This window comes from Eurosta solidaginis, chromosome 3, assembly GCF_040869045.1.
Source record: "Eurosta solidaginis isolate ZX-2024a chromosome 3, ASM4086904v1, whole genome shotgun sequence".
NCBI lineage: Eukaryota > Metazoa > Arthropoda > Insecta > Diptera > Tephritidae > Eurosta > Eurosta solidaginis.
In genome coordinates, this window is record NC_090321.1 from 6,277,570 (window position 1) to 6,303,070 (window position 25,501).

General features: G+C 35.7%; 1 protein-coding gene across 11 annotated transcripts in view; it reads right to left on the reverse strand.

The window, feature by feature from the left end:
* Nucleotides 1-25,501, reverse strand: part of Fili (Fish-lips) — a 603,882-nt gene that overhangs the window by 49,452 nt on the left and 528,929 nt on the right. The window contains exon 1 of one of the 11 annotated variants that reach the window (XM_067770555.1): nucleotides 126-196. The exons of the other annotated variants lie outside the window; for them this stretch is intronic. The gene's annotated coding sequence lies outside the window, so the exon portion shown is untranslated. Of the gene's footprint in view, nucleotides 1-125; nucleotides 197-25,501 lie in introns of those variants that run through there. 11 annotated transcript variants of the gene reach the window in all.

The window sequence follows — 25,501 nt, forward strand, 5'->3', positions numbered from 1 at the left end:
AATAATTTGTTTGCTTAACCTTGCACCGCACACGTTTTTGATTATAAAATAAGATTTTTGATTAAAACTAGATCAGCTTTAATGATGTCTTTGTTTTATAACATACATAAGCTACTATTTACAACCTTCTGCTTTTTGCTCCATTTTGATGATTTGTCCGCATGTTGGGCGCGTTTCGAAAATCCACTCAATCTACGTTTACTTTTTTTTTTTATTTTTCAAGCACGTGTTAATTATGCCTAAAAGGATGAACCAATTCTATTAGCCAAGTGCAGAGGTTGAAGCTCAGTCAATTTTTTGTGTGATTCAAGCTCTCTTCGGAAAAGTTACTGATAAGTTCTAAGATGATAAAGGAGAAACGTCATAACGGAAAATATATGTATAATGCAAGATGAAAAAAAAAAAACACCCAACGAAATAAATTTAAGCAATTATCAAAGATAGGTACTCTGTTTTTAATTTTGTAAAATTTTTTTTATGTAATCTCTGTTTCCACTTGAATGAGAACAATAAATCTCTATTGTTGATGACTGTTCCATAAGGGGCAAGATGGCCTAGAAGATTCAATATGGTCATGTGATTTCAGCTTTGAGCTAGTGCCTTAAAGACGCTACTGTACGGAGTGTAAGGGGTAAATTTTAGTCAAAGTACCATCAATAACGATAGAACTTCTCTAAACCTTCGGTTGGTTTCTTTATCGCCACGAGAAGAAGAAGGACCGACGTATTTGCGTTTTGGCAGGGACGTCAGGGAACCAACATTAACGGCGAAAACAATATCACCCCAGAAATCGTGCGGAGAAACAATAGTGCCAACCAGTGACCCTTTGGACTGAGTGGGTAGTTGCAAAGAGAAGTCCTCTTTTCATGCATGCCTTGGAATCATGAAGAGTGTGAGAGAGAGAGAGATGATATAGCTCTTGGAAAAATCGAGGTTTTATATCGAAGAAGATTTAATGATAAAATAAAAAAAAAAGCCAAAGACTTCGCAGGCTAGTTCATGCTATGAATGAAAAAAGACACTCCAGTGAATTGCGAGGAAATGATGGAGGAAGACTTAAACTCCCTTTTTGCTCCCAATGGGCTCCTGTTATCCTGAAACTATGACAGTTGGCAACGACCAAAAGCGGTTAAGTGCCATTTAATATTGTGACGAATATTAGCAACACTAAGGGATACTATAATCTCTAAGCCGATACTGAGCAGTGACTTGTATGCACATAACCAAATGAATCATTATGTCCATACAAGCAGCGGAGAGCAACGCATAACCACATGCATATATCTGAGATACTCCCGAAAGTATGCAATCATTTGTGCAAGTATCACTCACATATACACGCGCATATGAGAAGCTATAATTGTGCAAGTATCACTCACATATACACGCACATAAGAGAAGCCACAAACGTAGTTATATTTGGTAATTTTATAGCTGATAACTAACTAGCAAATTCTGCAAATAGAAGCGCCTAGAAATATGTCAACGAGGAAATCAAATAGCATAAAAGGCGGCAACAGTTGAGCCACGAAAATCAGTTTGATTTAAGCAAGCTAACAGTTGCGAAGTATAAGTGTTATTGTGAAGTACTTTAATAAAGGCCATTTTGCATTATTGAATAGTGGAGTTATTAATCAACAGTTTAGTGATTCGAACGTTAGTAGAAGGTTGCAAATAAGCGGAATTGCACTAAAATCGTTACAATATCGATGATGCATTGAAAAGTACAATTTTACCCAAGCGTTAATTTTGAAATTCTTGATATATAAGCATTTTTGTTGACAGTATGGGGAAAGCCGAATGCAAGCGTAAATGTGGTCAAAATACTGTAGTTTATGTGGGAGCAATTACGTAATAAAGTTAATATAGGCTAAATCATCATCCAACCCATCAATCAATTTGTTTTCGAAATGTCAACGAATAGCCATTGTTTTGCTGTCGAAGTATTATCTGTTTGTTACTGAAAAGCGATCGATCCACTCATCGAATTGTTATCTATTTGATATAAAAAAGTTATGAATTTGTTGTGAAGAAGTTATCGATATATTATCGAAAAGTTTTCGCCTATATATAGAAAAGTGTTTCATATATATAATCACAAGGTAATCTATTTATTTTCAAAGTATTTTTTGAAAAGTTATCGTATTGTTTTCAAATAGTTATCGACTTAATATCGGAAAGTTATCGATTACCAATGGCAGTGCCATCGATGTAATATTTCAAAAGCTTAACAACCGTCTTTTATTTTTATTGAATTGAGAGGAAAAATTATGCAAAAAAAAGATAAAATTCAAATAATTTTTACAACCTAATAATATGGGAAGCTGTTTGTGTAGCTTTTTGGAAAACGCCTGAAAACTTGAAGTTTTTTCATGTTAATTGCAAGCACAGCAAAGCATTTAAAGTTTCAAAGTATGTGTCAATATTTCAAAATATTATAAACTATATTAGGTATTTACATATTTATGTATGTATATACATACATGTGATGTGATGCAAAATCCTTTGAAAAACTTTTGATCACATATGTAGATACGAAAAGTTGGAAAAAATTGTTTCTCATGCATAATTCGTCTAAAAGTGTGCTACGGGGCGTGGTATACTATGAGTTAAGTAAAAAGCTATACAAATAAAAACATTTTATAAAAAAACGTCAATGTCTGTATAAGCATACTAAAATTCATGTACGATCATAGTTCGCTAAAGTAAAAATTTGGTTTGGGCAGAAAAGAAAAAATAACAAAATAAATATACAAAAATTTAAAATTCTGCTTGCCTTTGGGTAGTTTTGGCGAATTGGACTACATTGTCCTTTAACTTAAAATTTAAAATATATTTTCATAAAAATTATTTTCAGAAAACGCTCAACGGAAATAAAGCTAAAGACGAGTATGTTTTAATTTTGACTTTCAAAAGCGTATACTTGTTAAGCATCATTTTCACAACTTTATGAAAAACGCTTTGACGTTGTTACAGTTAATATTTGCACAAACATAACAGCCGGCAGTTCATTGAAAAAAAAAAGCCTTCACCACACTGGCGTCGCGTGAGCCTTTATTGAGTGCAAGGTTTTTCGCACTTTTGTTTTGGCGCTTAGCAATTTTCTCAGCTTTCGATAGCAGCAAAAACTTTGTATTTGTTTTTTGCAAATTTTTATCGTTTTTCCTCCTTCATATTTTTTTTTTTTTTTTTTTTTTGGTGCAATTTTACTTTTCCAAAATTTTGTGAATTTTATTTCTGCTTGCTTAATTTACTCTTGGGCATAACTCAAACGTCATTGAGTTTATTTGTGAACTCTGTGACTGAGTTAAAAGCTGCTTTGGCAACTTTGAGCATAAAGGTAAAAGTTTTCTATTTGAATTGCGGCGAAAAAACTGTTTGATGATTTATGAATGTTGGCATGTGCATTTGTATATTTGTGGATATAAAACCATTAAAAAAAGTGCACCTTATTGCACCCGAGGACTGGTTTAATCATAAAAGTAGCATGCTTCAAGGCGCATTTTGGAGAAAGTTTGCTGTGGTCATTTAAAATTTGCCATAATTTTCATCGTTGATTTTTAGAATAAATTAAGAAAAATTATTAACAAGCATTCATATTTTTTTGGACTATTTCAATGGTATAGTTCTTTCACGAAAGGATTTTTGCCACACTTTTTTTTAAGAAGTAAAAAGAAAATAATATTTAAAATTTTCTAAGGAAATATCCGTTGAAAATTTTCAATTAGCTTGTTATCTCACTACATCCTTGCACAAATAATGTGAAAAACAAGGAAGCTCTAAAAAAAGTGTTCCCCTTAAACTATGCCAAACTTTTTATAATATACTTACGCCTCGCAACTTGGGTGGGCTTAAAGGATGATGATGCCTAACTCTATGGTGAAATTTCGGATACGATACCTCTCACAATCAATTTTCTACTTTTCTTCAAGTTGTGTGATACTGTTAATTTTTAGAAACCAAATGAGAAAGATGGGTCCACCCGAGTGCTTTAGGAGTGAAACAAATCACTCTTGCGGAGAGTAACAGCTACCTTAATTTTATGGAACCAAAAGCAACAGGCTGCCCTGTTACCCATGCTATTTGAAGCCGCTCATGCCTTCTGCACAGAAAAGGCTACGATCTCTGAACATGGGAGACGAGTTAATAAAAGTGCTCACTTCTACATTCGTCACTTAGCTTTACTCAGTGAAAAACAAAATGTTCAATTTCTTAGTAATTTCCCCATCTCTAAATGTCTTTACAGAAAAGGCGATCCTGTAATCTGTCCCGTCACAGGACAGATTAAGATCGTTATTGTTGTGACGGATGAATTGCTAACAATAAGCAAATTCTGCCATGCTGGTAGGTATGCACTTTCCAGACTCCAAACTTCCAAAGCCTAAGGTTATGTTGGGATGTAGAAAGATATATGGGTCATTATTTTACAAATCGTACGGATTTGTAGAAAACAAAAATTCACTTTTTTAAAAGACACCAAATTTATTTGTTGGAATCTTTTCGCAATTTAAGTCAACACATATATCAGGATTTCCTCGAAACAATTTTTTTTTCAGACATCTGCATGTGCTCAAGTTCGATGGGTAAGCAAACATGCCCACATTCAAAATGCTTTATCTTTGGTTCCACTCGTCGCATCTTACTCACTTTTATTATATTTTGAAGATAATAATTTTTACTTATAACTGCGTTAAAAAAATATTTAATTATAATAAATCAAAATAATGAAGAAAAATGAATTTTTTAAATAATTATTACATACTGTTTTCCCTCACGAATATTTTCGAAAAAATATATATAATATGCGGCACACTTTCATCTAAAAAACCCTTTTTATTTTAAGTTGAACAATTTTGTGGTTCAAAAGATAATAACTCATTTCTGACCTGACTTCGAGCAACTTGCTTACATTTACTTGCAGCAAGTACGTGCTACAATTGTATACAGCCAACGCCTGCCTGTGTATGCATGCATGGTCAACTTAACTACATCATACATACATATATGTACTTGTAAATAAACCTACTAATCACTTAGCAGGTAGCTAGCTTTACGAAATTATTACTTATGTCAGAATTAGTATAAGTAGATGTAAGATTGTAAATAGAAAACAGAATTAAATTTTATTTCAATGTAGAAACATTGTTCATTTCCTTAATTAAGAAAACTCTGGTTTTATTATTGTGAGTTTTAAATAAATATTATTAGGAAAATGCCGAAAGTTAAATGTTAAATCCATTTGATTTGTCTCCGCACCCAACCACCAAAAACTACGGGACTCTGATAAAAGTAAAAAAAGACACTTGATGCTGGATATTCCTGTAACAAAAAAAGCGACGGAACAGCGAATTTGCAACAAATGCCGACTTAAGCTATCTAAAATCAACAAAGATAATGAGGTTTGTATATACTTGCACATATAATAATTGAATATACAAATTTAGAAACAATATATATATTTATGGAACTCATATATAAGACATACATATACATATGTATGTATGTTGTTGTTAGGTTGACCATGCATACATACACAGGCAGGCGTTGGCTACGTACAATTGTAGCACGTACCTGCTGCAAGTAAATGGAAGCAAGTTGCTCGAGGTCAGGTCAGAAATGAGTTAATATATTTTGAACCACAAAATTGTTCAACTTAAAGTTAAAGGGTTTTAGATGAAAGTGTATCGCATATTTATTATATATTTTTTCGAAAATATTCATGGGGGAAAACAGTATGTAATAATTATTTAAAAAAATTCATTTTTTATTCATTATTTTTATTTGTTATAATTAAATATTTTTTTAACGCAGTTATAAAGTAAATATTATTACCTTCAAAATAAATCAAAAATTGATAAGATACGACGATTGGAACCAAAGATATAGCATTTTGAATGTGGGCAGGTTTGCTTACCAATCCAATCTGAGCACATGCAGATCTCTAAAAAAAAAATTTTTCAAGAAAATCCTGATGCAGGTATTTGCTTATTTCGTGCAAGCAACTCAAAAAAAAAAAAAGTTTGAGCCGAATCAAATTTATGAAATCTCAAAAGTTGTTCGATTTGTAAAATTATGACCCATATACATGCGTTATTGATGTCACCACGTCTGCTTTGCACCACACCAGGCTTTTGTGAAGTAAGGTTGGTAAGATACCCACTATGGGGGGCAGGTTGAACTGGCTGGTCGTTGTTTGTGGAAGGTTGCATACTTGATGCATATTGGAACGATTTCCTATCAAATTTGGTTTGGGGGCAAACCGGTCCCGACGTTGTGCAATCTACAAAGCCTAAACGAAAAATTACACTGTCTCCAAGCTAAACCTTGCAGAGAATGACGGAAATTACTTAACAAAAAAATTTAAAAAACAGAATTAGGTGCACTTCAACACGCTTTACATAGCCTTGACTAAGGTTTCAGTCGATCCCTCCAAGTTTTCTATGAATATCTTCAATTGGAAGAGAAGAAAAACATAAACCTTGAAATTTTATTTAAAAAAAGGGATTCGACTTCAAGTTACTTAAAGTTAAACCACTCTTCAACATTTATATGCTTTTTCAATGGAAAATGTTTTTACGAACGGAAATTTTGTCAAACGCATTCTTATATCTAAAAAAACTAAACCCTTGAGCTTACAAGTGAATAGCTACATTTGCATGCCGATTTCAATGTAAAATCGCTGCTTAGTTGCGCATTAACATCTGCGAATGCGCGCTTTTAGGCGCAATAGCAAGGTAAACGTTTTTACCGTGTACTCTAAGCTTTCAAAGAGGCAAGTAAGCAACAAACAATAGCTTAGAGGCAATATAAAAAAAAAATAGAAACGAAAACACGAAAAAAACAAGCTGATGTTAAGCGCTTGTGAGTGCATTCTCAAGGGTAACTATAAAAATGAAAGAGCGATACATATGAAAAATAAAATGAAATAAGGAGAGCAATAACGAAAGTAGCATGAAGAAAAAGGAACATTCTCATAAAAAAAATGCAATAATGAAAAACAAGATTACGAAAATGAAGAAAGTTGGACTGAGGTAAGAGATTCTTAAATTTCAGCAAAACTTCTAAATGAAAAGCCAAACGAATTTCAGAAAAAATCGAGGAAGAGATGTGACGCTGCAATCACGATTGGCCGCACAATCGAAGCATTTAAGCATGTATGTATGTGGGCATAACTTCGAGAAATATTGTTTTTCTTGCCTCACATATCCACTGATATTTGCCACGTGCCACACGTGCTGTGCCACTTACAATTTTCCACCAAATGTCGCGCTGTTTCGCTTGAATTATGTTTTTTTTCAAAAAAAAAAAAATATATATATATATATATTGAAAGTGCTGACGAGTTGGTAAAAAACGAAGCTTTAGTGAACAAACACAAAAACAAGAACAGCAAAACAAACCCAAGATGGTTCCGATGAAAATGTTGAGGTAAGTTGAAAGGAAAAGGCAGCAAAAAGCTTTCGGGCAAAAAAAAAGTTGTCACCACTATTGACATTGGCTAAAACGTTGCTAAGCTGACTGTTGCTTTACTGCTGCAGCTGCTGCCTTGCCTCTTCAGTTTAGTGCTCGACTTAGGAAAAATAGTTGCAAAAAACAATTGCCTAAAGTATGCGGAGATATTGAATGCAAATCCCCAATGTCGCACTGCTGTGACAAAATTTCGATTGTAAGTTCAAGTGAAAACTTTCAATTGCTTGAAAGCAGGTTTATTGCTTTCGCTTTTAGGTTATTCAATATTGATTTTCTGTGATTACTTTTCCAGAGAAAATAAACAAAATTCACTTTTCGTAATTTATTTTATGTAAATTGCGTCTTTAGCGTTTTTAAAGTCTAACAAAAAGCTTTAAATTTAGCGCATTTATTTGAGATTTCCTAGCTTGCACGGTAAGTGGGATATCTAAGGGTTTTAAGGTTGAATGTATACTGAGAAAATATTTATTTACCAGCTGCCCTAAAGATGTGGTTTGGAATCTTAATATATAAAAATCACGTGTCACTATGCTGTAAAGAAGTGTTTCACTTTCTTTACAGTGTCGAAAGTCATTTAGCACGCAAAAATAATTTAATTTAATTGAATTAAATAATTAATTACGTGTCACTATGTTTGGCGCAAATGGAATCCTAAACTACAGAACCGATTTTGAATTTGGTTTGCACCCCGTATGTAGTTTGATCTAGCTTGAAAGATAGGACAGGTTATATCTCAGTTTATAGTCGCAACATTATTTGTTGCAATTTTTTTATATGTTTATACGTAATAATAAAATGTTACGTATACGCACCGGCAATTACGTTTTCAGGGGGACGGATATACTTCCGTGTAATTGGTTGGTGTTTAATTAAAGAACGTGCTTATCAATAACAAGTAAGGAAAGTTAAGTTCGGGTGTAACCGAACATTACGTACTCAGCTGAGAGCTTTGGAGACAAAATAAGGGAAAATCAGCATATAAGAAAATGAACCTAGGGTAACCCTAGAATGTGTTTGTATGACATGTGTATCAAATGAAAGGCATTAAAGAGTATTTTATGAGGGAGTGGGCCATAGTTCTATAGGTGGACGCCATTTAGGGATATCTCCATAAAGGTGGACCAGGGTTGACTGTAGAATGTGTTTGTACGAAGTGGGTATCAAACTAAAAGTATTAATGAAGGTTTTGAAAGGGAGTGGCCCTTAGTTGTATATATGAAGGCGTCAATAAAGCAATCCAATCAACATGTTTCATCCCTTTTTTCGTATTTGGTATAGAGTTATGACATTTTTTTCATTTTTGGAAATTTTCGATATCGAAAAAGTGGGCGTGGTCATAGTCGGATTTCGCCCATTTTTAACACCAAGATAAATTGAGTTCAGATAAGTACGTGAACTTAGTTTAGTAAATATATATCGATTTTTGCTCAAGTTATCGTGTTAACGGCCGAGCGGAAGGTCAGACGGTCGATTGTGTATAAAAACTGGGCATGGCTTAAACCGATTTCGCCCATTTTCACAGAAAACTGTTATCGTCATAGAAGCTTTTACCTTAGCGAATTTCATAAGGATTGGTAAATTTTTGTTCGACTTATGGTATTCTAGACAAATTAAATGAAAAAGGGCGGAGCCACGCCCATTTTGAAATTTTCTTTTATTTTCGTATTTTGTTGCACTATATCATTACTGGAGTTGAATATTGACATAATTTACTTATAAGATATTGCATTTTTTCATAAAATTTGACTTTAAAAAAAATTTTTTTTTAAAAGTGGGCGTGTTCTTCATCCGATTGTGCTATTTTATTAGGCACACATATAGTAATAGGAGTAATGTTCCTGCCAAATTTCATCATGATATCTTCAAGGACTGCCAAATTACAGCTTGCAAAACTTTGAAATTACCTTCTTTTAAAAGTGGGCGGTGCCACGCCCACTGTCCAAAATTTTACTAATTTTCTATTTTGTGTCATAAGTTCGACCCTCCTACCAAGTTTCATCGCTTTATCCGACTTTGGTAATGAATTATCGCGCTTTTTCGATTTGTCGAAATTTTCGATATCGAAAAAGTGGGCGTGGTTATAGTCCGATATCGTTCATTTTAAATAGCGATCTGAGATGAGTGCCCAGGAACCTACATACCAAATTTCATCACGATATCTCAAAATTTACTCAAGCTATCGTGTTAACGGACAGACGGACGGACATGGCTCAATCAAATTTTTTTCGATACTGATGATTTTGATATATAGAAGTCTATATCTATCTCGATTCCTTTATACCTGTACAACCAACCGTTATCCAATCAAAGTTAATATACTCTGTGAGCTCTGCTCAACTGAGTATAAAAAATATTATAGCGAATGATATCAAGTATAGCAAATCACCAGACCCGGTGAGAGAGGGGGGGGGGGGTTCTGAGGGGGCCCGCGATTTAGAGCTACTATGAAATTTTTTTTAATTCAGGCGAGTCTTTAGTTGTTCCATGTGCAATTTTTAAGCCGAATTTCAAATGCAACGAAAATCTGCATTTCGTTTTAATATTATAGTGAAGTGTGAAAAATAAAAATCTATATTATAAAAGGAAAGGCTAAAATGTGTGTTAGTTCGTCGCCGGTGTTTGAAGAGTTGCGTCGGTCGATCTTGTTCAAACTTTCAGACAGGTTGTGTAAACCTCACGCGGTGGTTACTACATAGGTTTGGTTGCGATCGACGTTCAAGGCCTCGAGAAATAGGCCGAAACGTAGACCCGAGTACCGCTAGAATGTGTTTATAGAATATGGATAACAAATGAAAGCTGTTGATGAGTGCTTTAGTAGAGGGTAATTTTCATACACCTGGGTGACTAGGGTCGCGAGATATAGGCCAAAACGTGGGCCAGTGAATGCCCAGACAGTGTTTATACATTATGGATATCAAATGAAAGCTGTTGGTGAGTGCCTTAGTACAGAGTAATATATTATCCGGAGACGGACTGGGACTGGGATTAGGACTAGGACTGGGACTGAGACTCGGTGTTGGACTGGGACTGGAATAAAATACATACCACCCTCTAGGACAGGCAATAAGGGATGCAGAAAAATGAGAAGGAATTGAAAGAAGAGAAAAGAGAGAAGGAGATTGAGAAAGAGGTAGAATGAGACGAAGATGGAGATAGATGAAGCGAAAAGGACGGAGGGAGGAGTGAATAAAAGGATTAGGAAAAAGTGAAGGGGGAGGGGGGGAGGCCAGAGTCAGACGGAAAAAATTATTATTAAAATTATTATGTAAATGTTAGTTGTCCTAAATTTGCAGAGAGTTATTAAATCTACAAGAACACTGAGAAGACTTTGCAAAATTTGCTTAAATAACTCTTACACAAGTTTTTGAGTTTAATTTCAATAAAAAGTTTTTTTTGGAGAAACTTTAGTTAACTTATTTCTTAGTAAAGCTTTAGAAGAGCTGGTGGAAAAAGTTTCCCCAAAGCTTTACGGAGAGGTTTTTTCTTTATGTTAATTTAAATGGCTATGGCCCCCATATTGCATTGAAATTTCAGACATCAAAGAAGAAATTGAAATTTCATACAAAGAAACCTTTTTTTATCGGTATCTACCTCAGGTTAAGATTTGGCAAAAGCTTTCTTCAAATATAGCAAAAAAAAAGATTTCTTTGACAAATGTTTAGTAAAAATTAAATGTATTTTCAAAATTTTAAGGAAAATCATCCGTTACGAATTGAAAGAAAAAGCTTGGTATTGCGTCAAAAGCTCACAAAAAAGCTGCTTAAATGAAAAAAATACGACAAAGACATTTGTGTTTAGATTTTTATTTAGAATCCATACAAGTCGTGGAAATTGATTATTCACTTAAAAGCTTTCAATCACCATTTAAAAAAGCTTAAGTTTGTTGTTCAAAAATAAGAGAAAAATATCTTGAAGCTCTCGCAGCTAAACTTTTGTTAAAGATAAAAAACAGTTAAACAAATTTCTTTTTAAATGTAGCAAGAAAAAAGTTTCTTTCACAAAGGTTAAATAAAAACTGCTTTCTTCAAAATTTCTTTTTTTCTTCTAAACTTTGGTTTTAGTATAAAGCTTATCAAGCTTTTGGAGGGTACAAACTCAAGGTATTTAAGGCAAAAGGTTTTTCATTTACACGCAGTGCTAGGCACATATTTCGATTTAGTTCCATAATGCTAGAATGAGAGGCTTCAAAAAAAGAGCAACTCTTTTCATTCTTCTTTTTGTAGCGCTAAGGAGACTCCTTGAAAGTTTTCGGGCCATAATCAGTGTTGATGCTCCTTTACCGATCATCTCGGAACCGGCTTAATAGGTCCAGGTTTAACCTTCGAGGTTCCCCTACTCCCCACATCCGTGAGGAGCTTGGCGTTGTCAGAGCCTGGCTTTTCAAATAAACAGGATTGCCTACGGGTAGGTAAGGTGGACCATTGGCTTTCATAAGCTATAAAATGTGCTGGAAATGCCGTGAAAGGGTTTCTCTACACAACAACTTGAGCCCTTGCAGACCTTGCTTAGAGTCGCCGTGTGAGTTTGAGCCCCATAATATTCTAAGCAAAAAGAAACCTACATATGTACAAAGGAGTACCATATTTAGAATTTATTTTCAGTGACCTCTAGTTCAGTCAAGATGTTATCTGAAAGACGTTAGATCAAACCAACAATAGCTTGTCGCACTTAAATTCTAGCGTGTGCACCATGATCCCGGATTCCCTCAGCATAACTAACGGTGTACTGAATAAAACTTTTTAATACTGGAAAATTATTTGGATGCTGCCATTACCACTTGTATACTCAAGTTTGTGTGAATGTGTGTGGAAATTCATTTATATTTAAGGTCATTTCTTGGCAACATTTTAGTATTATGACAAAGTGAATTTTAAACTGTTAGAAACTTTTGCTTGGCTGTGTGGCGCTATTCGCCTACGTCGCTGAATTGGGCGTCTGCCTTGAGGGTGTACCACTTCATATAGCTCCCCTACCGCGCTCTTTTTCTGAAAAGCTTCTACTAATTTACTGTGTCGTTTTCACACATTTTTCTTCATTCTGCTGCTTATTTGTTAACATGCTAATTCACGCAACTTATTTAAAAGTCAATTAATATATTTTCGTTTTGCGCCTAAGTTCGATTGAGGCAGCTTTTGTTGAAATTTAATTATCAAGTATTTATCATTTCACTTTTGTTGACTACTTTTTAAATTTATGGAAATTTGAAAGTGTGTGATTTTGAAATATGCGTGCATTTATTAATTTCCTTGATATTTTTATGAACTTTATGCATTTACGAAATAAGTTTTTATTTCTTCTGTGAATACCTGAAATACCATACGTTTTTCAAAATTCATTTTAAAATTTATTGCTTTTTGTGTTAGCTGGCAGGTTTGAGTGCAGCGACAGCTGTCAGTCCTTTGTTGTTGTTTTAGTTCTTGCGTGGGTGTTGTTTTAAAATTTCAGGCATTTAAATATAAATGTACAACACACATTTTTTAGTCGGTTTTATTTTTGCTGCTTTTTTAATATTTTTTTTGGGTTGGAATGCGTCAGGTAATTTTGGAGAGCTAAAATAACGATAAATATTTGACTAAGTTACATATTTTCATTTGTTTAGTAGAAAATATAAAATTTATTAAGAAATAGTTATAAATAAATAAATGTAAGGCGCGATAACCTCCGAAGAGATCTAAGGCCGAGCTTGTCTTCCAATTTGCGTCGTGCTCCTCTTGATTTTCCCTACAAATTGGCCGGACGGGACCTACATGTTTTACGCCGACTCCGAACGACATCTGCTAGCAGGTGAGTTTTCACTGAGAGCTTCCCATGGCAGAAAATACACCCGGAGCGCTTGCCAAACACTGCCGAGGGGTGACCCCGCTTAGAAAAATTTTCTTCTAATTAAAAACCTTATTTCTAAAATTTTGATGTTGCTTTGCCGGGGTGTGAACCCAGGGCATACGGTGTGGTAGGCGGAGCACGCTACCATCACACCACGGTGGCCACGAGAAAGAAAATTTGGTATTTTATAAATAAATTAATTGTTTTTAAATTGGCTTAATTTTTTATTTAAAAAGTTCATATGTAGGAAGAAAAAATCTAAAATTGAAGTTTGATATGTAAACCGATTTTTTATTGTGGTTAGCCAAGCCCGTGCTATTGACGATGACAGTGACCTTAGTTGTAGCCATTAATGCGACCATAGTCGGAACAAAGCCGTACCCGTTGCCATAACCGTAACCATAACTGTGTTGCAGTCCTTACCATAACCTTAAACGGTATATTATCAAAAACGCGTTATCGTTATTCGTAACTCTAACGGGAGCGGTACTTTTAGCCAAAACCGTAACCATAATCATAACCGTATTCATAACCATAACCATACACATAACTGTAGCCTTAACAGTAACGGGAACTGTTAAAAGAGCTACCGCAACCCAGCTGTCAACCTTACCGATGAATTTATCATACAAATATTTAGCAGACTGACTCTGACGACCTCAATTCCCTCACTGGAAGCCGGATGGCCTAGAAGGTTTAATGTGGTTATATAAAATTGTTTCCGAAATGTTTAAGGCAGTACCCAAACGTACTGAATCTACATTCTGCAAACGAGCATCAACATCGATAACACTCCGGGGAATGTCTTCAACGCTACAACAACCCACGGTAATCTACACTAAAACCAAAACCCTTACCGTATAATCATCTGACATTAAATTGGCTATATCTATTATACAAAATACTAAAAATGTCAAGCTTAATGCTAAGCATCAAGTGTTTGCGGTGATATGATAAGTTTTCCGCAATATTTTTCGATTTGATGCGATGTGATGCCCGATGACATCTGACGACTAGAGTGTTATCTTTATATATAAAAATCATGTGTCACTATGTTTGTCCGCGATGGACTCCTAAACTACTAAACCGATTTTGAATCTGTTTTGTACACCGTGTGTAGTTTGATCTAACTTGAAATATAGGATAGGTTATATCTCAGTTTATATTCGCAATATTATTTTTTTGCATTTTTTTTAAACGTTTATACGTAATAATAAAATGTTACGTATACGCAGCGGCACTCATATTTTCAGTTGGTGCGGATATACTTCCGTGTAATTGCTTGGTGTTTAATTAAACAACTTGCTTATCAATAAAAAATATTATAGCGAATGATATCAAGTATAGCACATAATCAGGCCCGTCGAGAGAGGGGGCGGGGGTAGGGGGATTACCCCCGACGCGGGGTTTCTGAGGGGGCCCGAGATTTAGAAGTACCAAGAAATTTTTTTTTAATTCAGGGTAGTCTTTAGTTGTTCCATGTGCAATTTTTAAGCCGAATTTCAAAAGCAACGAATATCTGTATTTCGTTTTAATATTATAGTGAAGTGTGAAAAATAAAGATCTATATATATAAGAGGAAAGGCTAAAATGTGTGTTAGTTGGTCGCCGGTGTTTGAAGAGATGAGTAAGTCGATTTTGTTCAAACGTGGACTAGGGTACCCCTAGAATGTGTTTATAGAATATGGACAACAAATGAAAGCTGTTGATGAGTGCTTTAGTAGAGGGTAATTTTCATACCCCTGGATGACTAGGGTCACGAGATATAGCCCAAAACGCGAACCCCGATACCCCTAGAATGTGTGGGTAATATGGATATCAAATGAAAGCTGTTGCTGAGAGCTCTAAAGTAATTTTCATTGTGATATTCGATTTAGTCGCATCAACATGGCAAAACTGATAAATATGCATGCGATGCTGAAACAGAGACATGAATTAATAATACCCACATACCTATTTACATACGTCCTATTCGATTTGCCTAACATTTGGTATATAAATTTGCCTATGTTAGTGTTTACGATCCTTTTTTCCGACCAGAGACGGACTGGAACTGGGATTAGGACTAGGGAATGAGACTGGGAGTGGGACTGGGACTGGAACAAAAGAGATAGACTGAGAGAGAGACAGAATGAGACGATGATGCAGATAAATGAAGCTAGAAAGACGGAGGGAGCAGAGAATAAAAGGATGATCAAAAAGTGAAGAGGGGGAGGTCAGAGTTTGACGGAGAAAGCTTTTTAAAATGTATGCAGGTAGACCATTTATGGCAGAACAACGTCTGCCGGGTCTGCTAGTAATTTATATAAGGTTTAACTTCTCAGTGCCAGCATGTTTCGAATTGATGTAATATAACAAAACAAACTCGAGTTTTGTTGGCGCGTACTTTTCTGCTGTTGTGATCTAATATCATGTTATGATAAAAACTGGTCAAGAAAGATTTGATTATTTGATTTGTGATATAACATTTTAAGTTTTGTTCCTCCTATATATGTGATGCATTTTGAAGTGCCATAATTTGATGTTAAGTGACGACGTAATATGCGAAATAAACTGAAGTGATGTCACCAGCTGAATTTTGTTAAAAAGAAATGTGAAACGCGATGTGATGTCATGTGATATGGGAATAATTTACATTGCGATTCACTGGATTTTTTGCATGCAAAAGCAGTGTAATACCTCTTTGTCTAAGAGAAAATACTACACCATGTCTTTGCGATGTGATCACTTCATCAGCTAAGCGTGAAGATGCTTGCTTATTTTGCCTCATCACCCTCCATGCCGTCGAACCCCATGTACTCCCATTTAACAATACACCGTCTGAGCTCAATTAACCATAGAATTGAGCCCTAGGGAAGCCAATAAGTTCAGAAAATGGCCAGTGTGGGCCTTCTGTGAAAGAGGAGCCTACAGGCCAACAGAGCTGCATGTTTCTCACAGTTTGCCACGTACGGTTCACAAGTAAACATTTGGAGCTAGAGATATATTTGAGATATGCCCCGAATTGAAAACGATATTAATACGTAAATATTATAAAGCGATCGACCTCATTCGTTCTGATCATTTGTGACTTTTGATCCACCACAGATGAGCTCAGGGTTTTTATTTCGACTGTGCTATCCCGACAAATGTTGAAATTCCTAGCCGTAGAAACACTGGGCTGGGTCCTCACGGACTGACCGGTTCAAGCAAATCTAACACGAAGTAGCATAGAAATTGTCCTTCATTGGGGTGGTTTTGTTTGGCGTATACTTCAGTGATCGGACTAGTTGAATTGAGCCCATGTATTCAGCTCTTGGCTAAATACTTACACCAACCTTCACTTCCAGTTTCGATCAATCCGTACACCGTTCATTCCCCACATTATTCCTCTGAGAAGGAAATGCAGCTGTTGAAGATAGATTGTTCTTCCTCTTTTTGTTTCTCTTCTCCCTGTAGCGATAAGGGGACTCCCCCAGGTTTTGAAAAGTTTTATCGATGCCGTGGTGCTTTGCCGGATATTAAACCGGTGAGTTTGGAAAAATAGAAACATTACACAGTGCTACAAAAAAGAAAAAATATCTCAAGAACTTTTGTAACGACCTAGTGTCCGTTTTAGTTCTTGATGAGTAGATCCAGATGCCGTGTTTCAAAACACCCCGAAATTTTCAAGTTATTGTTTAAAAACTGTTTTTCTTGTACCTCGCGCATTCAAAAATTCTCTACTCCGTCATTTTTCCATCAAATTTGGTTGCTTAACAGTCTTGGAAAGCTGAAAGATTGGCTTTAAAAATATATATACTTGTTCACACTTTTTATAGCAAATTTTTAAGATTCTTAAAAGTTATCTAAAATTTTCTCGTTTTTTTTTTTAATTTTTTAAAGTTCGACGGCTTTTTAATGTATCATTTCTGTAATGAATTATTTTTTTTCTTAAAGAGGTTGAGAGAACGTTCTATTTCGAGTAAAAAAAGTACAGGTTGATCAAATTCGGTTGAGAATTGTTGAAATGACAACACTTTTTGTGAACAAGAAAATTTTGCTCTCATCGTAGAATCGATATCGCGCCATGTCAGGATTGAATGTATGATTTCAGTATATCGCTGCCATCGTTTTGAACATTCTTATCGTTTCTTTTATTCCACCCATTATTTTTTGTTATAACAAAATTTCAATTATTCACTTTAATTATTTAAACAATTTCGATATTTTTTATTTATCTACATATATCATCTCTCGAGTAATTTTATTTCGCTCCTATGTTGGAGAGAAAAAATAAAGAAATTAATAGTTGCAAATATATTTACATAAAATTTTGTTTTATATTATGTACTTAATACAAAAAAAAAACTTCGAATTTCGATAGCTGTTAAAAATGTTTTCTAGATGTTCTACGTTTATAAGCCACATCGTCAGTATTGCGTTTTAGAGACCAGCAATAATTTGCCAGCATTCTGATCTGACTTTTTCCGACAAAGCGTTTTTTGATCTCTAATAGTTCTTGATGGAACCGTTCTCCCTGTTCGTCACTGAATTGTCCAAGATTTTCAGGGAAGAAATCCAAATGTGAATGCAGAAAATGGACTTTGTGTCGTTGATTTCTAGGCTGTCAGAGTTTTCTTCATCATCAGCTTCTAATGAATATTGCAGTTCGGAAATTGCATCACGAATAGTCTATATTTCTGCCTTGATTGGATGAGATACAGTTAACACATTAGCACGGGTTTTGTAGTGATGACCAACAGTATTTGTTTTGCAGAAGTAGCAATCTTCTGGCTTATGGAAAAGTTGAAGAAGCCATTTCATTGGAGTTGAGAATAGTAAAGGTTGTTTGTTGCATTTCCCAGTTTTCCATTTTTTGAGTGCGCTGCAGCACTTCACACAAGCATACTCTGGTTCATACAAAACATTTTCACTATACACGCCATTAAAGATAGATGTGAAAGCTTCTGTGAGAGCTGCATTGGTTTTTAATTGTATACGATGTTTTGTATCAACGAATAACCCGTAGACGTAAGAAAACTTATTACGCTTATCACACATTTTTAAAAAAGTACCTTGTAGCAACACGTACAACAACTGACTGATTTGATTCTACCAAAATGACAGTATCCTAACTTTCGTCTTGTCATTTATCTTACAGAGGCAAAGAGGCAAATGTTTCGGAGAGCAATTAAATAACTGTGTATCTGATTTCCACAAACAAGAAAAACCGTTGTCAAAACCGTGGTCATATCAATTTTTCCTAACACATGATTTGATGATAAAAGTAAATAATTTTGTTTATCTTTGTTTCATAATTAAATCTTTAAAAAAGGTTAAACGGAGCATAGAGAATGCTCAAAACAACGGCGACGATATACTGAAATCATACATTCAATCTTGACATGGCGCGATATCGATTCTACGATGAGAGCAGAATTTTCTTGTTCACAAAAAGTGTTGTCATTTCAACAATTCTCAACCGAATTTGATCTACCAGTATTTTTTTACTCGAAATATAATGTTTTCTCAACCTCTTTAAGAAAAAAACTAATTCATTAAAGAAATGATACATTAAAAAGCCGTCAAACTTTGAAAAATTAAAATAAAACGAGAAAATTTTAGATAAATTTTAAAAAATCTCAAAAATTAGATATAAAAAGTGTAGACAAATATATATATTTTAAAGCCCTATCTTTCAGCTTTCCAAAACGGTTAAGCAATCAAAAATTTATGGAAAAATGACGGAGTAACGAATTTTTGAATGCGCGAGGTACAAAAAAAAAACATTTTTTGAACAATAACTTGAAAATTTCGGGGTGTTAGAAAATTTTGAAACACGGCATCTTGATCTACTCATCAAGACCTACAACGGACACTAGGTCGCTATTAAAGTTCAAAATCAGTGTAGCACAGTGTTATGTTCCTAGCCCGACCATCATGGGTGCGGTTTGATATAACCACGTTCATTCTTTAAGGTCATTCAACCCCTTATTTCTGTGACTAAATTGGGGTTGTGAGAGCTCGCTTGCTAAATAAACAGCATTTGCACAAGTAGGTGAGGTTGGCATTTGAGTTGGAGAAGCTATAGATTGCAACCCCTTGAGCCCCGTTTAAGTCAGCTAAGGGCGCAGTTACCCTAATCTGCCTTGCCCGGGATAAAGTTAAATTAAAGAACGGCTTTTCGTGAAAATTCCAGACCCCAGGACTAACAGGCAAAGGAAGCAACTGAGACCATAAAAGCAGCGAAAGCTGAGGAAAAGTCATTCAATTGATTGATTGAAAACGTTGTAAGTAAAGTACGCGAGTAATTGAATTGTGAAGTTTTACTACCATAATAGTGTTGGAAATAAAGAACATTTCCGCTATACTGAATACTTGAGTTATTTATTCGACAGTTCAGCGATTTGAAATATGAATTAAGTGCAGAATAATCAAGAATTCCTAAAATTCGATACATTTGGCTAACTTTTAAGCCATTAAATCTTAAAATATTTCAACTCGACTCCGCTTCATAAAATGTACATATACATATAAACATATACAGCCCATCGCAAGGTTATAAATACAGACTATGCTGCATGCACTGATTAGCCAAAAACTTTGTAGACATTAAAAAATGTGCTCAACTAGACAGGCCACGGAAAACGGGAAAGGGTATCGCATAGTAAAATTGAGTAAGAAAATAAAAAAATTTTAAAGATGAGCTAATTTAGTACTTACAAAGCAGCCAGCAAGTCGAGCGCCCAAAGTGAGCGACTAGACCCAGGCCAAATAATTTGCTCAAACTATTCATAGCGCATGTCTACAAGTGTGACAGTCACACGTTGCATGTTGCACTTAAATAGCAGATAGTGCAACAATGATGATGCTGACAAAATGAATTTGCAAATGCAAAAAAGAAAAAAAACTATAAAAATTGTGAGAAAAAGGAAAGAAATAGAGAACAACAGCTAATGTAGCGTCAAGATTTTTCTGCTCTACAACTTCGCATAATTGTTTGCTATTTTTGTCTGCCGCCAGCAGCGCCGTGAATGTTTGCAAGACGGTGTGTGTGGCAAATGTTGCAAGAGCGCGAGAAGCACTTGTCGCTTGGCTGGTGAGTGAAAAAAAAAACTTTCTGGGTAACACAGACGTCTATTGTGTCTGCTGCTGTTGCTTCTTCTTCTACTTTTGCTTGCGACTTTTATTTTTGTATTTTAAGGAAATTTAATTCTTTCCCGCAATTTGATTTTTTGTTGCTTGCACTATTGTTGTTGTTTGTGACGTTGTCATTACAGCATAAATGACATGAGTGTCGCGCTCAGTGACAACAGCAATAATGTTTGGTTATGTTGCTACTACAACTAGTTTGTTGTAACCTTATTGTATTTGTACTTGGCGATGTCATTGTTCGCTGATTTAATGGCGCATGAAGAGCAAGCAATAAAAAAAAAATATTAAATTACTAAAAATTCTGCATGAGGAACTTAACACTACCATATATGCTTAAATAAAAACATACACACATACATACACACTTAAGTATTTTTTGCATTTGAAATATCGACCGTTGCGTACACGGAAGCATTTCATACTTGAATGGTTGGCATGTGAAATGTGTTGCATGGAAATTGATGGATGAAGCAAAATATCTAGGCAGTTACTCAAATGCTAGCTAAACATGAAACCATGAAACTACATCCGAACTGGTGCTAATCGGATGCACCGCTAAGCAGTAAGCAGAGATGCTCGTGCCAATAGAGCTAAAGTCCATAAATTAAAGCAGTGACCATTTTACAATTACTGACAAAGTAGAGTACGCGTTCTAAACCTCCGCAAAAGGTGGAAGACGCCACTTTGTAGGACATCGCAATATATAAGTTTAAAGCACTACGAGGGGCTAGTTTGGTAGGTAGTATCGCCTTATTATGCGATAGCTCTATGGTTGTTTCGAAATGGCGCGATTTTGCGCAGAGATATGCATGTTTATATATGTATGTGTGTGCATGTGTGTTAATTTGCCTGCGGCTTCACACGGTGATCTAATTTTTTATGATTTCGTGAAGGAAAATAATTTTTCTGATTTTTTAGAAAAAACACGAAAACCGCATTTTCACACAGTTTATTTCTTGTTAAGCTCTTATAAACAAAAACAAGCATACGGGTATGTATGTATATGAAGCGTGGTTAGAAAACGTATGAATATTTTACTAAGGGCTTTCCTTGGTTTATTATGAATTTGAAAATTTAAAAATAGTAAATGAGGACTTTTTCATCACATCATTATTAATTGTTGCTTAACTAATACCGAGAGTACCCAAGTCAAGTTATTTTAAGGCGCCGCAGTCCGCCATTGGATTGTATTATTCATAATCTGGGATTCGGTTATTACTCTTTACGCTGAGAGCAGCATTACTCGTCTGTAAGCTAAAATACATTTCACGATCTTACAGTTTTTTTCCAGGGCCACTGGAATACGCAGTGACATAGTAAGTGAAAAATATGCTTCAACTGCTCAGCGCAATTCGGCACCTCTCCAACTCAATTATGTTTCTTTAGCAGGTGATTTCCTGGCGATTGATCTGATCAGGCTAGTAACCTAAGAGGTATGGGAACAATATGCAGCAAATATTGATAAAACTCTCCGAAACCTTTATCGGTGTAATAATAAGAAGAAAATGAAGACTAAGATCCCATATAGCTTGTTTGAGGACCGATTTGAGCAATCAACACTTGTTCAGTGCAACATTCTTACTTTCTTCGACGAACAAGGCGGTAAGTGTTCGGGTCCATATGTGGACCTCGTAGATTGCGCACATCTACGGTAATGGTGGTATGCCTGCCGCTATGGACCATCCAATGGAAGCATGGCAAGCCTATTGGCAACATTCGTTAATGGTTTTAAGAAGCGCCCCATGTAGGCTTTCTGCTTTTGTAACGATGAGGAAACAGTTTCGAGGAATTTCATCGATGATGAAAGTGTTTTCCGGATATTGAAGTCATATGTTCCGGAAAATAGAACCATTGAGGTACCAGCCCATCAAAAGCCCTTTTTGTACTAAGACACAATGCTACTCGGTCAGGTATGAATTTCTATCGTAAAGCCTATTTATTTTCTATTCTATATAGTCAGCGGATACATTATTATTATTACTACTAGGTTTCGATGCACTTCGACCGTTATTTAAATCTATTGTGTTTGACTTTTCAGCTTATTATTGTATCACTGTATTTGAAAACCTCTTCCTACACATCACAAGGGGATTGGGAATCACGCCATCTAGATGGGAGAGTCTCTGCCTTGCGTGAGCGACGCATGTTCGGGGAATTATCTGAAGTCTGTTAAGGTTCTAGGCTATAGCTAGACAGGGCCCAGGTTATGAAAATATATTTCTAGATTATTCTCTAGTCAGGTGGTTTCAAATTATTTAATCTGTAAATAGGCATAGATACATCCAGCGATATCTTTTTTATGATGAAACCTGGTATTACATATTATCATTTCTTGAGCTGCAGTGAAGTCGACTAACCGAAATACAAGTGTAGCACCAAACACTTTGCACTTGCTTTCCGCGGTATTAAACGTCAAACATGATTCTGATCCCATAGAGTAAGAGCGGCCGTACGTTTTTCTCGTACGTCGTCGAATTTCCAATCCACGTCGTATGTACCCCCGACGGACGCTGATAATTCTAGTCTTACAACAGTATCCTTTTTTCCCATATTCATCTTCTTCTTTCTGGTACATAGTGGAGTTCCAGGCACAGCCAAAAAGAATGAAAGATAATAACACTTCCTCCTCTTTTTGAAGCGATGCAGTTAACCTCAGTGGGCCTTTAAGCCGAGTCTGCCTAAGGAGGTTTAACAAGCCTGCCCTGACTTAACGTACCACACATCTTGCGGAAAAACGATTTGGATCAAGAAAACCAGCAATTATCGATCCTCTAACGGCCACTTTTTGAAGTACATTCGTAGAACACATGTGCAGTTCTATTTAATAGATATTCAGTCTTATTTTTTTACATATCCAACAATATTTTTTCACACTGGCGGAAAATCCAATTTAAGAAACAACACATTGAACTTAACCTTAACCTAACCCAACTTGGCGCAAAAAAGCATTTGCTATACTTAAAGCGCATTTCATTTGTTGCCAACACGCCAAAGTGTCGACCTGCAGCTTTTAGCGGCATTTGGGAAAATATAAACCAAAAAAAAAAAAAATACTTCCAACAGTGCATTAGTGGTGGCCCAAAAAATCAGCGTGAAACATTTAAATTGCAACGTAGACATAAAAAATCGGCTGCACCAAATGAACTTGCAACACATAAAAAGGACTATAAGATCTCGCATACGAGTATATACATATATCAGTGGCTGACCCATTTGTTGCCAACCGAGTTTGCCATTACTTCCTTTACCGCATTTCCGTAGAAACCCAGCACGTTTGCCAAGTAAAAGTTTTTGTCGCCATATCTATTAGCTTGCGTCCAGTTGGTAAATCTCATATGTTGCCTACTACTTTCGTACAAACATTTTAATTTTTGTGCTGCCAACATTTTGCGCAGCATTTACTTACTGCTGCTACTGATGCCGTTACAACTGATATTGCTTAAGTAGATTTATGCATGCAATAGTAAGTATTTTGCTTGCCAACTGAGCTGAGTAAAAAAATGCAAAATGTTGCAATTGCAGTTAGATCTGCTGTAGGCGCCACTTTGTCTATTCTGTTGCGATTTTTAAGGCATCACTTTAAAAGTGCAAAAGTTTTATGAAATATGTGGCATTTCTGCCTTGTATAAAGAAAGCTTGCAAGAAAGGAAGTGACTACTGAAGTGTAATATCTTGGTATCCTTTTAAACTCAGCGAGCTTCCATACTTTAAATAAAAAAAAAATAAATAAATGTAAGACGCGATAACCTCCGAAGAGATCTAAGGCCGGGCTTCTCTTCCAATTTGCGTCATGCTCCTCTTGATTTTCCCTACAAATTGACCGGACGGGATCTACATGTTTTATGCCGACTCCGAACGGCATCTGCAAGGCATATGAGTTTTCACTAAGAGCTTTTCAAGGCAGAAATACACTCGGAGCGCTTGCCAAACACTGCCGAGGGGCGACCCCGCTTAGAAAAATTTTCTTCTAATTGAAAAACCTTTTTTCTAAAATTTTTGACGTTGCTTTGCCCGGGGTGTGAACCCAGGGCATACGGTGTGGTAGGTGGAGCACGCTACCATCACAACACCGTGGCCGCCTTCCATACTTTAAAGCTCTATAAAATAAGCTTTGATCTAGTGTATGTGAAAATATAAACAAGAAAGCTTAAAAACTCAAGAGCTTCTTCGTAGAACATACAACAGCACCACCTTGCTGTCAAATAGATCTTTCAATACTGAAGTTTTACGTACGTGATGATATTAATATCATTGGCCTTACCCAATACGCCGCAGGTTCTGCCTTCTTTGGATTTGATAAAAGACAAAAGAAGGTGGGTCTTGCGGTTAATGAGAACAACACGAAGTACTTGGGCATTGTTGTCTTGGCTTGAGTTCGTTTGGAAACTAGAATTAATAGCAACAACAAAGTTAACTGAAGTGAAACTGAAGAAACACTTTTTCCACGAAGTGCTACTTTGGACTGTGTAGACAATTGAAAAATAAAGTCCTTTCTCGATGAACAAAAATCATGCTCTGGAAGTTGCTTATGATACGTATCCTGCTGTACGACTCGGAATCAAGGATGGTGTCGAGACATGATAGGATGGCCCTTGGAGTATTCGATAGAAAATTTCTCACGTAGATTGATGATCCTGTCCTTGATGCTGACGGTGTGTATCGAGGAGGGTTATATGAACTTAGTTATAGGAATAAAAGCCCAAAGGTTATGCTTATGGATATAAACGCTTCATCTCAGAAGGTATTACTATGGGCACCCGTATTTGGAAGCAGAGAAGGGGTGAGTTCTGAGAGAGAAGAGGATGACCTCAGCAAACAGCATGCGAGAGACATTAATGGCGGAGATAACGGAATGCGTTAAAAAAGAACTCATCTTTGCCTTTGTTGGGCTTCAATGGAATGGCAATGGATATTTTTCACGATGTAGTACCCGAAAGCGAAACGGAGAAGACCTTACCAAACTGCACAAATGTGAGAGCGACCTTTAAATAGCGAAGAACTAAACACAACTGGGATTTTTTTCTGTAATATTTTCTAAGAGAAATAAAAATGGCTCACTGCTGTCTGCATGTAGACAACTTATACCCACTTG